Here is a 12,825-nt window from a genome sequence, read left to right as displayed (position 1 = left end):
AGCGCTGACTTGTGCTTTGAGGTGGGCCCGCCGGCTAGATTTAAATATTCATATGCACTTGTTACGTGAGCGCTCGTGCCTACGGTGTGCTCATGTGACCGGCACTTATGAATATTTAAATCTAGCTGGTGGGCCCACCTCAAAGCGAAAAGCAGCGCAGGAGGAAGGGAATGTTTGGATAATTGGGGCTCCGGACTGCAGGTAGGTATAGCAATCTGAGACCTCGCATCGGTCTCTTGTTCACCCGCACTATATTCCGGTGTATCAGGTTATAGTGCGGGTGAATGGGTGACCGTTTTCCGTTAAGACACCTGCCCCCTATTCACACCTAAGATCTTATAACAATAGTGAACCACATGACTACCAGGCTCACTACTTTACATTGTAGCAGTGTCATTTCTTTAGTGTAGTTACATGAAAAGATAAAATAAAATATTTACAAAAATGTGAGAATATCTCTATGTGAGATACTGTATTACCAGGCAACAAAAGTGTGGTGAGAAAAAAGACATGATTAATATAACTGTAACAAAAAATTACACAGGTTTTTACATTTTTCCCCCATTGTGTGTGTAAAACCAGACTAAAAGAAGAAGTTCTTTCAGCTACTGTCTTTGTAAAAACAAAACCCTGGTTGGGTTTCAGGAACTGAAATCACTGCTCAAAATACTCAAGGGCGCTTGTGACAACTTTCTAATAAACTTGTTTTGATTCCTGACCATTTTAAGATAATTTTCTCATTCACCTTAAGATTAGCAAGAGCTTTAGGAAAATCAGAAAACCTATGATAACTAGTAAATAGACTCTAAGGCTCCACACTGAAGAAATTCAGCAGGCAGAATTCTGCTTGCAGCAGGCGCTAACCAAAATCATCTGTGGTAGGCCCACGTGGACATGCGTCATCTCCATAGATAGCACAGAGCAGCAGGATCCCATTGAAAGCTATTTCTATTTGCTATTGCAGTAAGAAGTAACCACTTCTAGGCAAGCATATTAGATCCTGTTTATCTCTGCATCAGAGGTTCCTTTAGGAGCAGATTCCAGCAGCAGAGTTTTTGTCAGACATAATACTGGAGACCCACCAGACGCCATTATAGTCAATGGTGTTCAACAGACGCTGTGTTTCCTAATTTATCAGATCTGGTACCACCGTCATTTTCGTTGTCCTGCTGCTATGACAGACATAAACAAGAGAGATGCTTAATGTATATGTAAACAAGCATGGTTTATACAACAGTACTATACAGTGACCATAGGCGTGCGCAGCCTATTGCATTAGGGTGTGCACCCTAAAGCACAAACTCACGCCGCGCGCTTGCATATATATATGTATATATACGCACACATACACACAGTTAGTATAGTTCCCCCACATTAGGTGCAGTATAGTTCCCGCACATTAGGTGCAGTATAAGTCCCCCCACATTAGGTGCAGTATAAGTCCCGCCACATTAGGTGCAGTATAAGTCCCGCCACATTAGGTGCAGTATAAGTCCCACCACATTAGGTTGGCAGTATAAGTCCCCGCACATTAGGTTGGCAGTACAGTTCCCCCACATTAGGTTTGCAGTACAGTTCCCCCACATTAGCTTGGCAGTACAGTTCCCCCACATTAGGTGCAGTTCAGTTCCCCCACATTAGGTGCCACCTAATGTGGGGGAACTGTACTGCACCTAATGTGGGGGAACTGTACTGCACCTAATGAAGGGGAACTGTACTGCACCTAATGAGGGGGAACTGTACTGCACCTAATGTGGGGGAACTGTACTGCACCTAATGTGGGGGAACTGTACTGCACCTAATGTGGGGGAACTGTACTGCACCAGTACAGTTCCCCTTCATTAAGTGCAGTACAGTTCCCCCACATTAGGTGTAGTATAGTTCCCCACATTATGTGCAGTACAGTTCCCCTACATTAGGTGCAGTATAGTTCCCCCACATTAGGTGCAGTATAGTTCCCCACATTAGGTGCAGTATAGTTCCCCACATTAGGTGCAGTACAGTCCCCCCACATTAGGTGAAGTATAGTTGCCCCACATTAGGTGCAGTGCAGTCCCCCACATTAGGTGCAGTACAGTCCCCCACATTAGGTGCAGTATAGTCCCCCACATTAGGTGCAGTATAGCTCCCCACATTAGGTGCAGTATAGTTTTCTCCACATTAGGTGCAGTATATCTTTCCACATTAGGTGCAGTACAGTTCCCCCACATTAGGTGCAGTATAGTTTTCTCCACATTAGGTGCAGTATATCTTTCCACATTAGATGCAGTAATGTTCCCCCACATTAGGTGCAGTATATTTCCCCCACATTAGGTGCAGTATAGCTCCCCACATTAGGTGCAGTACAGTTTCCCCACAGACATACAGCCTTCAGCCATATACAGTGTATGGCTGGAGGCTGTATGTCTGTGTACTGCCCCACTTCAGTGTTCCGACCACCGGTCCTCCGGTCAGGGGTCACGATCTACTGCTATGGCCTATAGACCATAGCAGTAGGTCCCGGGACTGGAGGACCGGTGGTCGGAACACTGAAGACGATGTGCTGCCAGCTCGTGTTGGTCACTTACCATTCCGGCCGGTGCGCGCATCCTCTTCCTTGAATCTCCGCTCCTCCGTTGCTATGGGCGCACGCACGGGACGTCAATGACTTCCCGGCGGCCCCTGTGTTTTTAAAGTTAACACGGGGGCCGCTGTAGAAAGGTAACCGGGACATCCTTGTGTCCTAAAAAGATATTTCGGGACACAGAGATGTCCCGAATGTGACGGGGGGGGGGGGGGGGGGGGGTCCTCTGCGAGCTGCTCAGTGGTGGCCTTGGATGCCCCCCTGGGCTTCATTAGGGTGTGCACACCCCATGCGCACGCCTATGACAGTGACCGTTTATAATGCTGAAATTATGTTTGCTGATCACAAGTTGCTGTATCTTGATGACCCAAACCAATCGGTACAGACATTTTTGACTTCAATAGACCTATTTGGTTTCTACTTCAGTCTAAATATCAATTAGCACAAATCCCATGTTTTCCTATTTGCATGAGACCCCAGTTCTATCCATAGTGATTATGTTCCTTTGTCTAAGCATCTCACACTTTCTGATGTCCTTTACTTACTGTGACGTACATGTACGTCATGGGAAGCAGTAACTAAGCTGTGTTCACATATGTCCAGCATCCGGCATAGTTTCCCTCCTGTCTTTTGAATGGGACAGTTCACAATCATCCAGTGTCTCTATTTTGACGCCGGATGGTTGGTTTTTTTTTCAATTTCACCTCACAAATTTTTTTTTTCCCATTTTGGAGCATATGTTATAGAAAAATAAACAAAGACAAAGTACAATTGGTCCCACATAAATGGACATTTCTGCACGCGGCGATACCCCATATGTTTATTTTTATTTACACAGTTTTTTTTTTTTTTTTAAATGGGAAAAGGGTGGTGATTTAAACTTTTATTAGGGAAGGGGTTAAATGATCTTTATTCACTTTTTTTTTCACTTTTTTTTTTTTTTTGCAATGTTTTAGCTCCCATAGGGGGCTATAACACTGCACACACTGATCTTTTACATTGTTCAATGGTTAGGAAACCATTGATCAATGATTCTGCCGCTTGAATGATTATGCCGCTTGGAAGCAGTCATTTGGCGATCGGACACCAGGAGGCAAGGTAAGGGACCCTCCTGCTGTGTCTCAGCTGTTCGGGATGGCGCGATTTCACCACAGCGATCCCGAACAGCCCCCTGAGCTAGCCGGCAACGTTTTAGTTTCACTTTAGACGCGGCATTCAACTTTAAACGCCGCGTCTAAAGGGTTAATAGCTATTAGCCACGGGTTCCGGCCGTGCCCGACCCGCTATGACGCGGAGCAACGTCGTGGCCCCGCATTATAGAACGGGAGCGGACTCAGAATGTACCGGTACGTCCTTGGTCCTTAAGAGGTTAAATCGACTGGTACCAGAAAGTTAAAAAGATTTGTAAATTACTTCTATTTAAAAATCTTAATCCATCCAGTACTTATTAGCTGCTGTATGCTTCAGAGAAGGTTCTTTTCTTTTTGAATTTCTTTTCTGTTTGACCACAGTGCTCTCTGCTGACACCTCTGTCCAATTCAAGAACTCTTCAGAGCAGAAGCAAATCCCCATAGCAAACCTCTCCTGCTCTGGACAGTTCCTGACCTGGACAGAGGTGTCAGCAGAGAGCACTGTGGTCAGACAGAGAAGAAATTCAAAAAGAGTTAAGATTTTTAAATAGAAGTAATTTACAAATCTGTTTAACTTTCTGGCACCAGTTGATTAAAAAAAATGTTCCCACCGGAATACCCCTTTAAGGGATATGGTACCAAGACATAAAAAATGATATGGACAACGGACACATGACAGAATTGCCATGGACAACACTATCATTAAAAAAAATATTTTGTTAAAAGTTTTACTTTGCTTATTCAAATTCTGGTTTTATTTTATTCCTGCTATACTTTAATAAATGAATAATAAATAATTTGTTTTTTACTGTGCAAATTACTGCAGTTACTGTCACTATAGATTATGTCATCCAATTATAATGTTTATAATGGAGATGACAGCTCAAGATTTAAGACTGTATACTTCAGCTGCCCATGGGATGATGTGCTGATATATCATAGGCTTGGTAGGATTGGGTTTGTAGCAAAGTACAGAGCGGGATGAAATTTGAAAGTGAAGATGGTGGTTGATCAGAAGTTATAAGACTCAGCCACAGTAATGAAATGGATGGATGCAACTGAGCTGGGATGAAACAGATGGCACTGTAGAAATAGTGGTGGTGAGTTAACATTATATGGGAAAAAAGGTTCCAGGTCTTTGTGCCAAGGTAGTTCCCCAGGGAATTAGTCCTTTGTATACATCAGTAGGAACCAAACCAACGTATGGCTCAACTAAATAGATATTCTTTTCTTATTCATACATGCCTATTCATATTTTAATGCACTGTATTAAATTGTATAAACATTGTAAGAGCTGTGCAGAAATATTCAGCTCACCTCCGTGTCCTGCAGCACACGGACTAGTACGGACCCTACCATTGTAAGAACTATGTTTTAAATTTGGTTTCTACTCTGTTATACTTTGCAGATTGCACAACCTACTATCTCATCTCAGGTGCTTTGGTAGCAGTATTATGTTTGGCAGCAATAGTTACATTTTGGTGCCTGAAAAGAAGCAAAGCTGAGGGTAAGTCAGAGACTGTATTTCCTAATCTTTACCATATTGATATAATGATTTTGTTTCTCCCATTCTTTTGTGCTTTTCATACGTCTGATAAAAGAAGAAAATGTGTATCGATAAAATCAGTTCTGGATTGCTTGGTGGAAATTTATTATAATAAAATGTTAGTCAACAAAAACACCCTTTTGAGTTTGTATTTGTTTTTTTAATTGGTGTTATTTAGTTTTAGTTTTATATTTATTGTTACATTAAATGTGTATGCCTATTTCTTATTACAGGTGCTAAACAAAATTCCTGCCCAGCCCAAGAGATGATTCAGGTGTCTGACAGAGTAAGTTTTTATAAATGTACAATGACCCCCTTTATAAATAAAATACCTCAAATAGGTTCTACCTTAGGGCTTGTTCACATAGCCGTTGTCGAGACATAACTTTTAGCTTCTGGGCCCTGATGCAAAATCTGCAACAGGGCCTCATATGCCAATTATACTGGCCTCTTATAGGGGAAATGTGCTTTGGGGCCCTCTTAAGCACCAGGGCCTGATGCAACTGCTACCTGTGCAACTCGCTATAGTTATGCCCCTGGCCGTTGTGCATTGGTAGAAATTTATTCGGACAGGGGAGGCTATCCTTGTTTTCTAATACAGTTTATGCCTATTGTGAATCTATCCTAAACCTAATCCCATAAAAGATAAAAGGTAGGCTATGATTAGCAGCACCCTATTAGTAAGTGGGTGGTGGAAGTATTTGGTCAATAGCACCATCCAGTGGTGTGAGACACCACTAGTTGAAATTCAAGTGACCATAGGCATAGACTGATTATTTTAGTGTTATTGTGTTTGTTTGGGAAAATGTATCCCCTTTTTAACATCTTAACGACGAAGGACGTACATAAATATCCTGCGCCCGCTCCCCTTCTGTGACGCACGCTCAGGAGCTGAGCACATCATAGCAGGATGGTCCTGGCACTGTGGCTATTGCCAGACATCACCGGTCGCGGTGATGCCCGCCATTAACCCTTTAGACACTGTAATCAAAGTTAATTGCGTTGTCTAAAGTTGAAAAAAAAACAGTGCTGTCCCGATCAGCTGGAGGATGATGGGAGGGCCCTTACCTACCTCCTCAACGTCTGATCGGTGCTCCGATGCTCCAGTCAGCCACGGCAGCCCAGAGCATTCGAGCACCATTAACACTGATCAATGCTATGGCATAGCATTGTTCAGTATATGCAATCTAATGATTGCATGTTATAGTCTTCTAAAGGGAGTAAAAAATTGTCTAAAAAGTTTTAAAAAAGTAATACGTGTAAATTAACCCCTTCCCTAATAAAAGTTTAAATCACCCCCTTTTCCCATTTAGCCCCTGAAGAACAAAACCCTTTTTCATCCTAAGGACCAGGCCAATTTTTGTTTTTACACTTTTTTTTCCTCCTCAAAAAATAATAGCGCTTTCAATTTTGCACCTACAGACCCATATGAGGGCTTGTTTCTTTGCGTCACCAATTGTACTTTCTAATGACATATATAATTTAAAGGGGTATTCCAGGCAAAAACTTTTTTTTATATATCAACTGGCTCTGGAAAGTTAAACAGATTTGTAAATTACTTCTATAAAAAAGTCTTAATCCTTACAATAGTTATTAGCTTCTGAAGTTGAGTTGCTGTTTTCTGTCTAACTGCTTTCTGATGACTCACGTCCCGGGAGCTGTCCAGCTCCTATGGGAATATTCTCCCATCATGCAAGGGATATTCTAACATCATGCACAGCTCCCGTGACATCATCATTGAGCAGTTAGACAGAAAACTTCAGAAGCTAATAACTATTGGAAGGATTAAGATTTTTTAATAGAAGTAATTTACAAATCTGTTTAACTTTCCGAAGCCAGTTGATATATAAAAAAAAAGTTTTTGCCTGGAATACACCTTTAATAACAAAATATACAGCAAAACAAAAATATATATTTGTGGGATGAAATTGAAAAAAAAAAAAACACATGATTTTGTAACTTTTGGGGGCTTCCGTTTCCACACAGTGCAATTTTCGGTAAAAATGACACCTTATATTTATTCTGTAGGTCCATACGGTTACAAGGATACCCAATTTATGTAGGTTATATTTAATTTTACTACTTTCAAAAATTATAACTAAATGCACCCAAATTTGTATGTTTAAATTGTTATCTTCTGACCCCTATAACTTTTTTTATTTTTCTGCATACGGGGCTATATGAGGGTTAATTTTTTGCGCCGTGATCTGTAGTTTTTAACAGTACCATTTATTTTAATAGGACTTTATAATCACTTTTTATAAAAAAATGTTATGGTATATGGAGTGATCAATAATGCACAGTTTTAGACTTTGGTGTTTTTTTACGTGTACACCATTGACCGTGCGATTTAACTAATCTTATATTTTAAAAGTTCCGACATTTGCACACATTTGATTATGTTTATTTTTGATAACAATATTTTATTTAAAAAAAAAATGGTAAAAAGGGGGTGATTTAAACTTTTATTAGGGAAGGGGTAAATGATTAAAGCGCAACTGTCATGGAAATTATACCCCCCAGACTAATACCATGATAGTATAGATGATGATATGTGTAATGCAGCTGTACTTTTGGCTGCTGTTTATCACTCTTTATCAGCAGGAAAATAGTTTTATCGTGCGGTCAGCAACAGACGGATAGGCGTGACTGGGGATCGTAATGCCCCGCCTCCGCCACTCTTATCCCTGTAAGTGAGTGCTGGACCACTGTGTGATTGACACACAGGTGTGTCCCCCCCCCCCCCCCGATGTCCATGATGTGCGGGCCGGCGTGACTCCACTGAGCCTATACATATAATGTGCACCTTTATGTTATATGAAATACAGTGCCCGTACTCCTCTTCTTTCTTCTCATGGTGCCGGAGACGCGCTGCTTCTGCTTTCACTACAGGCAGAGAGCTCGCTCCCGTTGTCTGCCGCCAGCTCAGTGCTCCTGCGCAATGCTAGAGGCAGGGAGCGAGCTCTCTGCCTATAGTGAAAGCAGAAGCAGCGCGTCTCAGGCACCATGAAAAGAAAGAAGAGGAGTACGGGCACTGTATGTCATATAACATAAAGGTGCACATTATATGTATAGGCTCAGTGGAGTCACGCCGGCCAGCACATAATGGACATCGGGGGTGGGGACCTGTGTGTCAATCACACAGTGGTCCAGCACTCACTAACAGGGGATAGGCGTGGCGGAGGTGGGGCATTACGATCCCCAGCCACGCCTATCCATCTGTTGCTGACCGCACGATAAAACTATTTTCCTGCTGATAAAGAGTGATAAACAGCAGCCAAAAGTACAGCTGCATTACAGGTATCATCATCTAAACTATCATGTTATCAGTCTGGGGGGTATAATTTCCATGACAGTTGCGCTTTAACTTTTTTTTTTATTCCCCATATGGGGCTATAACATGCAATCTTTTGATTGTATACACTGTTCAATGCTATGTCATAGCATTGATCAGTGTTATCAGTGCTCTGCTGATCTAGCCTGCCATCGTTGGCCAAAGCCTCAGAGCCCTGATCGGACAGCGAGAAGGCATGTAAGGGCCCTCCTGCCGTCCACTTAGCTGATCAGGACCCGAGAGTTTGCCGCGGATGTCCCGATCAGCTCCACTGAGCTAACTGGCATAGTTAACCATGCATTTTAGATGCCCCAATCAACTTTGATTGTTGTGTCTAAAGGGTGAATGCCAGGCAATGGCCTGATCGGCGATGCCCGGCATTAACAGAGGGTCTTGGCTGCCTATAGCAACCGTGACCCACTGGGCTTAAAGGGTTCTTGTAACAGGATTAGGGCATACAGGTACGCTCTTGGTCCTTAAAGGGGTACTCCCGTGGAAAACTTTTTTTTAAAAAATCAGCTGGTGCCAGAAAGTTAAACAGATTTGTAAATTACTTCTATTAAAAAATCTTAATCCTTCCAGTACTTTTTAGGGGCTATATACTACAGAGGAAATGCTTTTCTCTGATGTCATGACCACAGTGCTCTCTGCTGACCTCGGCTGTGCATTTTAGGAACTGTTCAGAGCAGCATATGTTTGCTATGGGGAGTTCCTTCTGCTCTGGACAGTTCCTAAAATGGACAGCAGAGGTCAGCAGAGAGCACTGTGGTCATGACATCAGAGAAATCTAAAAAAGTAAAGCATTTCCTCTGTAGTTTATAGCCCCTAAAAAGTACTGGAAGGATTAAGATTTTTTAATAGAAGTAATTTACAAATCTGTTTAACTTTCAGGCACCAGATGATTTAAAAAAAAAAAAAAAAAGTTTTCCATGGGAGTACCCCTTTAAGTACCAGGATACAAGGGCGTACCATACTCCCTTCATCCTGAAGGGGTTAACAAAATATGTAAAAAAAATAAATATAAACATATGTGGTATCGCCACATGTGTAAATTAACTATAAAAATATAATGTTAATAAAACCGCATGATCAATGGCGTTTACAATACCAAGATTATTATTACAAACAAGTCCAAAATTATGCATTTTTGGTCATTTTGTAAAACTTTAAAAAAAAATCAAAAAGTACCGTATTTATCGGGGTATACCACGCACCGGCCTATAACACGCACCCTCATTTTACCAAGGATATTTGGGTAAAAAAAGTTTTTTACCCAAATATCCATGAAAAAATGAGGGTGCATGTGTGCGCGTGTATACCCCGATATACCCCCAGGAAAGGCAGGGGGAGAGAGGCCGTCGCTGCCCGCTTCTCTCCCCCTGCCTTTCCTGGGGTCTAGAGCGCTGCTGTCGGCCCTTTTCACCCCCTGGTTATCGGCGCCGCTGCCCGTTCTGTCCCCCTGACTATCGGTGCCGGCGCCGATAGCCAGGGGGAGAGAAGCGGCGCCGACAGCCAGGGGGAGAGAAGGGGCAGCGGCACCCATTGCCGGCGCCGCTGCCCCGTTGCCTTCCCCCATCCCCGGTGGCATTATTACCTGAGTCCGGTCCGCGCTGCTCCAGGCCTCTGTCGTGCGTCCCCAGCGTCGTTGCTATGCACGGCGCGGCGCTCTGACGTCATGCGCCGCGCCGTTCAGCGCATAGCAATGACGCCGGGGACGCACGACGGAGGCCTGGAGCAGCGCGGACCGGACTCAGGTAATTATGCCACCGGGGATGGGCGGAGGCAACGGGGCAGCGGCGCCGGCAATGGGTGCCGCTGCCCCTTCTCTCCCCCTGGCTGTCGGTGCCGCTTCTCTCCCCCTGGCTATCGGCGCCGGCACCGATAGTCAGGGGGACAGAACGGGCAGCGGCGCCGATAACCAGGGGGTGAAAAGGGCCGACAGCAGCGCTCTAGACCCCAGGAAAGGCAGGGGGAGAGAAGCGGGCAGCGACGGCCTCTCTCCCCCTGCCTTTCCTGGGGGTGTATCGGCGTATAACACGCACACAGACTTTAGGCTAAAAATTTTAGCCTAAAAAGTGCGTGTTATACGCCGATAAATACGGTAACCAAAAAGTCCCATCAAAACAAAACTGGTGCTGATAAAACTACAGATCACAGTGCAAAAAATGAGCCCTTACATATCCTTGTATATGGAAAAATAGAAAAGTTATGGGGTCAGAAGAGGACAATTTTAAATGTACAAATTTTCGCACAAAAAGTTATCATTTTAAAAAAAAAGTAAAACAAAATAAAACCTATATAAGTTGGGTATTATTTTAATCGTATGGACCTACAAAATAAAGACTGTGCCATTTTCACTGAAAAGTGCACTGCATAGAAATATATTTTTTTTCGTTTTTTATTTTTTTTTTTCAATTTTGTCCCACAAACAATCTTTTCAAACAATTTTGTGGTGAAATGATTGATGTCATTACAAAGTAAAGTTGGTGGCACAAAAAACAAGCCCTCATATAGGTCTATAGGTGGAAAATTGAAAGTGGAAAAATTATGATTTTTAGAAGGTGAAGAGGAAAAAAGGAAAGTGGAAAAATGAAAAAAGCCTGCATCCCTAAGGGGTTAATAGGTACCTTAATTAAGTAATAGTAAATAAAATCATAGTGCATAACCTAATTTTTCTCCGCTCAACTCCTGTAAAATACCAGACACCCAACACACCCCCATCACGTCAATGGGATCCATCAGGTCCCGACGATGTTAGTTTTACTCAACCCCTTCAGGGTCAGTTTGTCAAAAAAAAAAAAGAAAGAAAAAAGAGACGAATAGACCCTGAGCATGTCGGAGCACAATGGCCGTGTGAACCTAGCCTTAGTCTTCCTTACACTCATGTTTTGTGATTTCTGCATGTTTAGCAGCAGTATTTCTGGTTTTGTAGATGGTACCATGCTTCTCTAAACTATAAGTCCCAACTTCTTTAAACCATTTCTTATTCCCTACCTCTCACCCTCAGTATAAAGTGTCTGACCCTAAATCCCAGGTAGTGTCCAAAGGCTTCCTTCCCACACTCCCTGCATGAGTCCCCACCCTTTGCATTTAGCATACCACCCAAATACTTCCCTCCCTCTCTGCAGCAGTAATCCTTTGGTTAAAACAGTGGCTTAAATTTAGTTTTTATATTGGCCCTCAGCTTGGGCACATAAAGTTGGGTCAGTACACAGATGATTAAAAAAATTCACACACCACTTACATTTTTGGCTAGACACAGTACACCCTGTTCCAAATTATTACACAAATGATATTTTTCTCATTTACCTAAATCATTGATGTAAATAACAGTCAGCATAATTCTCATGTTATCAGCTATTAAGAATACAATTCAAATTTTATTGAACAAACCTCCTAATGAGAACAGTATTTTTTTTAAACATAATAAACTTACAATGCACTGTTCAAAATTATTACGCACAGTAAGTTTCAAAGCACTTTATAGGTTATATAGAACTAAAAATTGTCATTTGTTGTGTTTGTACCATATTTACTGAAATATAAAGCTATTTCAATCAAACTTTGAACAACATTGTAACTTTTTAAATATTTTAACAGGTCACGTTACATTTTAACATAGGACCACTTATTTGATAGCAGCTTCACAAGTCTTGCATCCATTGAACTTGTGAGTTTTTGGACAGTCTTCTTGAATTTGTTTGCAAGATGTCAGAATAGCCTCCCAGAGCTGCTGTTTGGATGTAAACTGCCTCCCACCATCGTAGATCTTTTACTTGAGAATGCTCCAAAGGTTCTCAATAAGATTGAGGTCAGGGGAGGATGGAGGCCACACCATGAGTTTCTCTCCTTCTATCCCCATAGCAGCCATTGATGCAGAGGTATTCTTTGCAGCATGAGATGGGGCATTGTCATGCATAAAGAGGATTTAATTACGGTAAGCATAGTTCTTCCTTCTGTACCAGGGAAGAAAGTGGTCAGTCAGAAACTCCACATACTTTGCAGAGGTCATCTTTACACCTTCGGTGACCCTAGAGGGGACGACCAGCTCTCTTCCCATGATTCCGGCCCAAAACATGACTCCACCACCTTGCTGACATCATAGCCTTGGCGGAACAGGGTGGCCATCCACCAAGCATCCACTACTCCATCTATCTGGACCATCCAGGGTTGCACGGCACTCATCAGTGAACAGAAAATTAGTCTTAATATATTTTTCTGCCCAATGCAGCCGTGTTTGCTTGTGAGCATT

The 12,825-nt window shown here is 42.5% G+C and overlaps 1 protein-coding gene across 2 annotated transcripts in view; it reads right to left on the bottom strand.

The window, feature by feature from the left end:
• The window catches only part of LOC130356595 (uncharacterized), a 164,370-nt gene that overhangs the window by 63,312 nt on the left and 88,233 nt on the right, over window positions 1-12,825 (bottom strand). The window contains exon 8 of one of the 2 annotated variants that reach the window (XM_056558346.1): window positions 942-1,172. The exons of the other annotated variant lie outside the window; for it this stretch is intronic. The gene's annotated coding sequence lies outside the window, so the exon portion shown is untranslated. Of the gene's footprint in view, window positions 1-941; window positions 1,173-12,825 lie in introns of those variants that run through there. 2 annotated transcript variants of the gene reach the window in all.

The sequence above is a fragment of the Hyla sarda genome, chromosome 2 (assembly GCF_029499605.1).
Source record: "Hyla sarda isolate aHylSar1 chromosome 2, aHylSar1.hap1, whole genome shotgun sequence".
Taxonomy (NCBI): Eukaryota; Metazoa; Chordata; class Amphibia; order Anura; family Hylidae; genus Hyla; species Hyla sarda.
The sequence above is the reverse complement of the archived record's forward strand: the minus strand, read 5'-3'. Positions and strand labels throughout refer to the sequence as shown.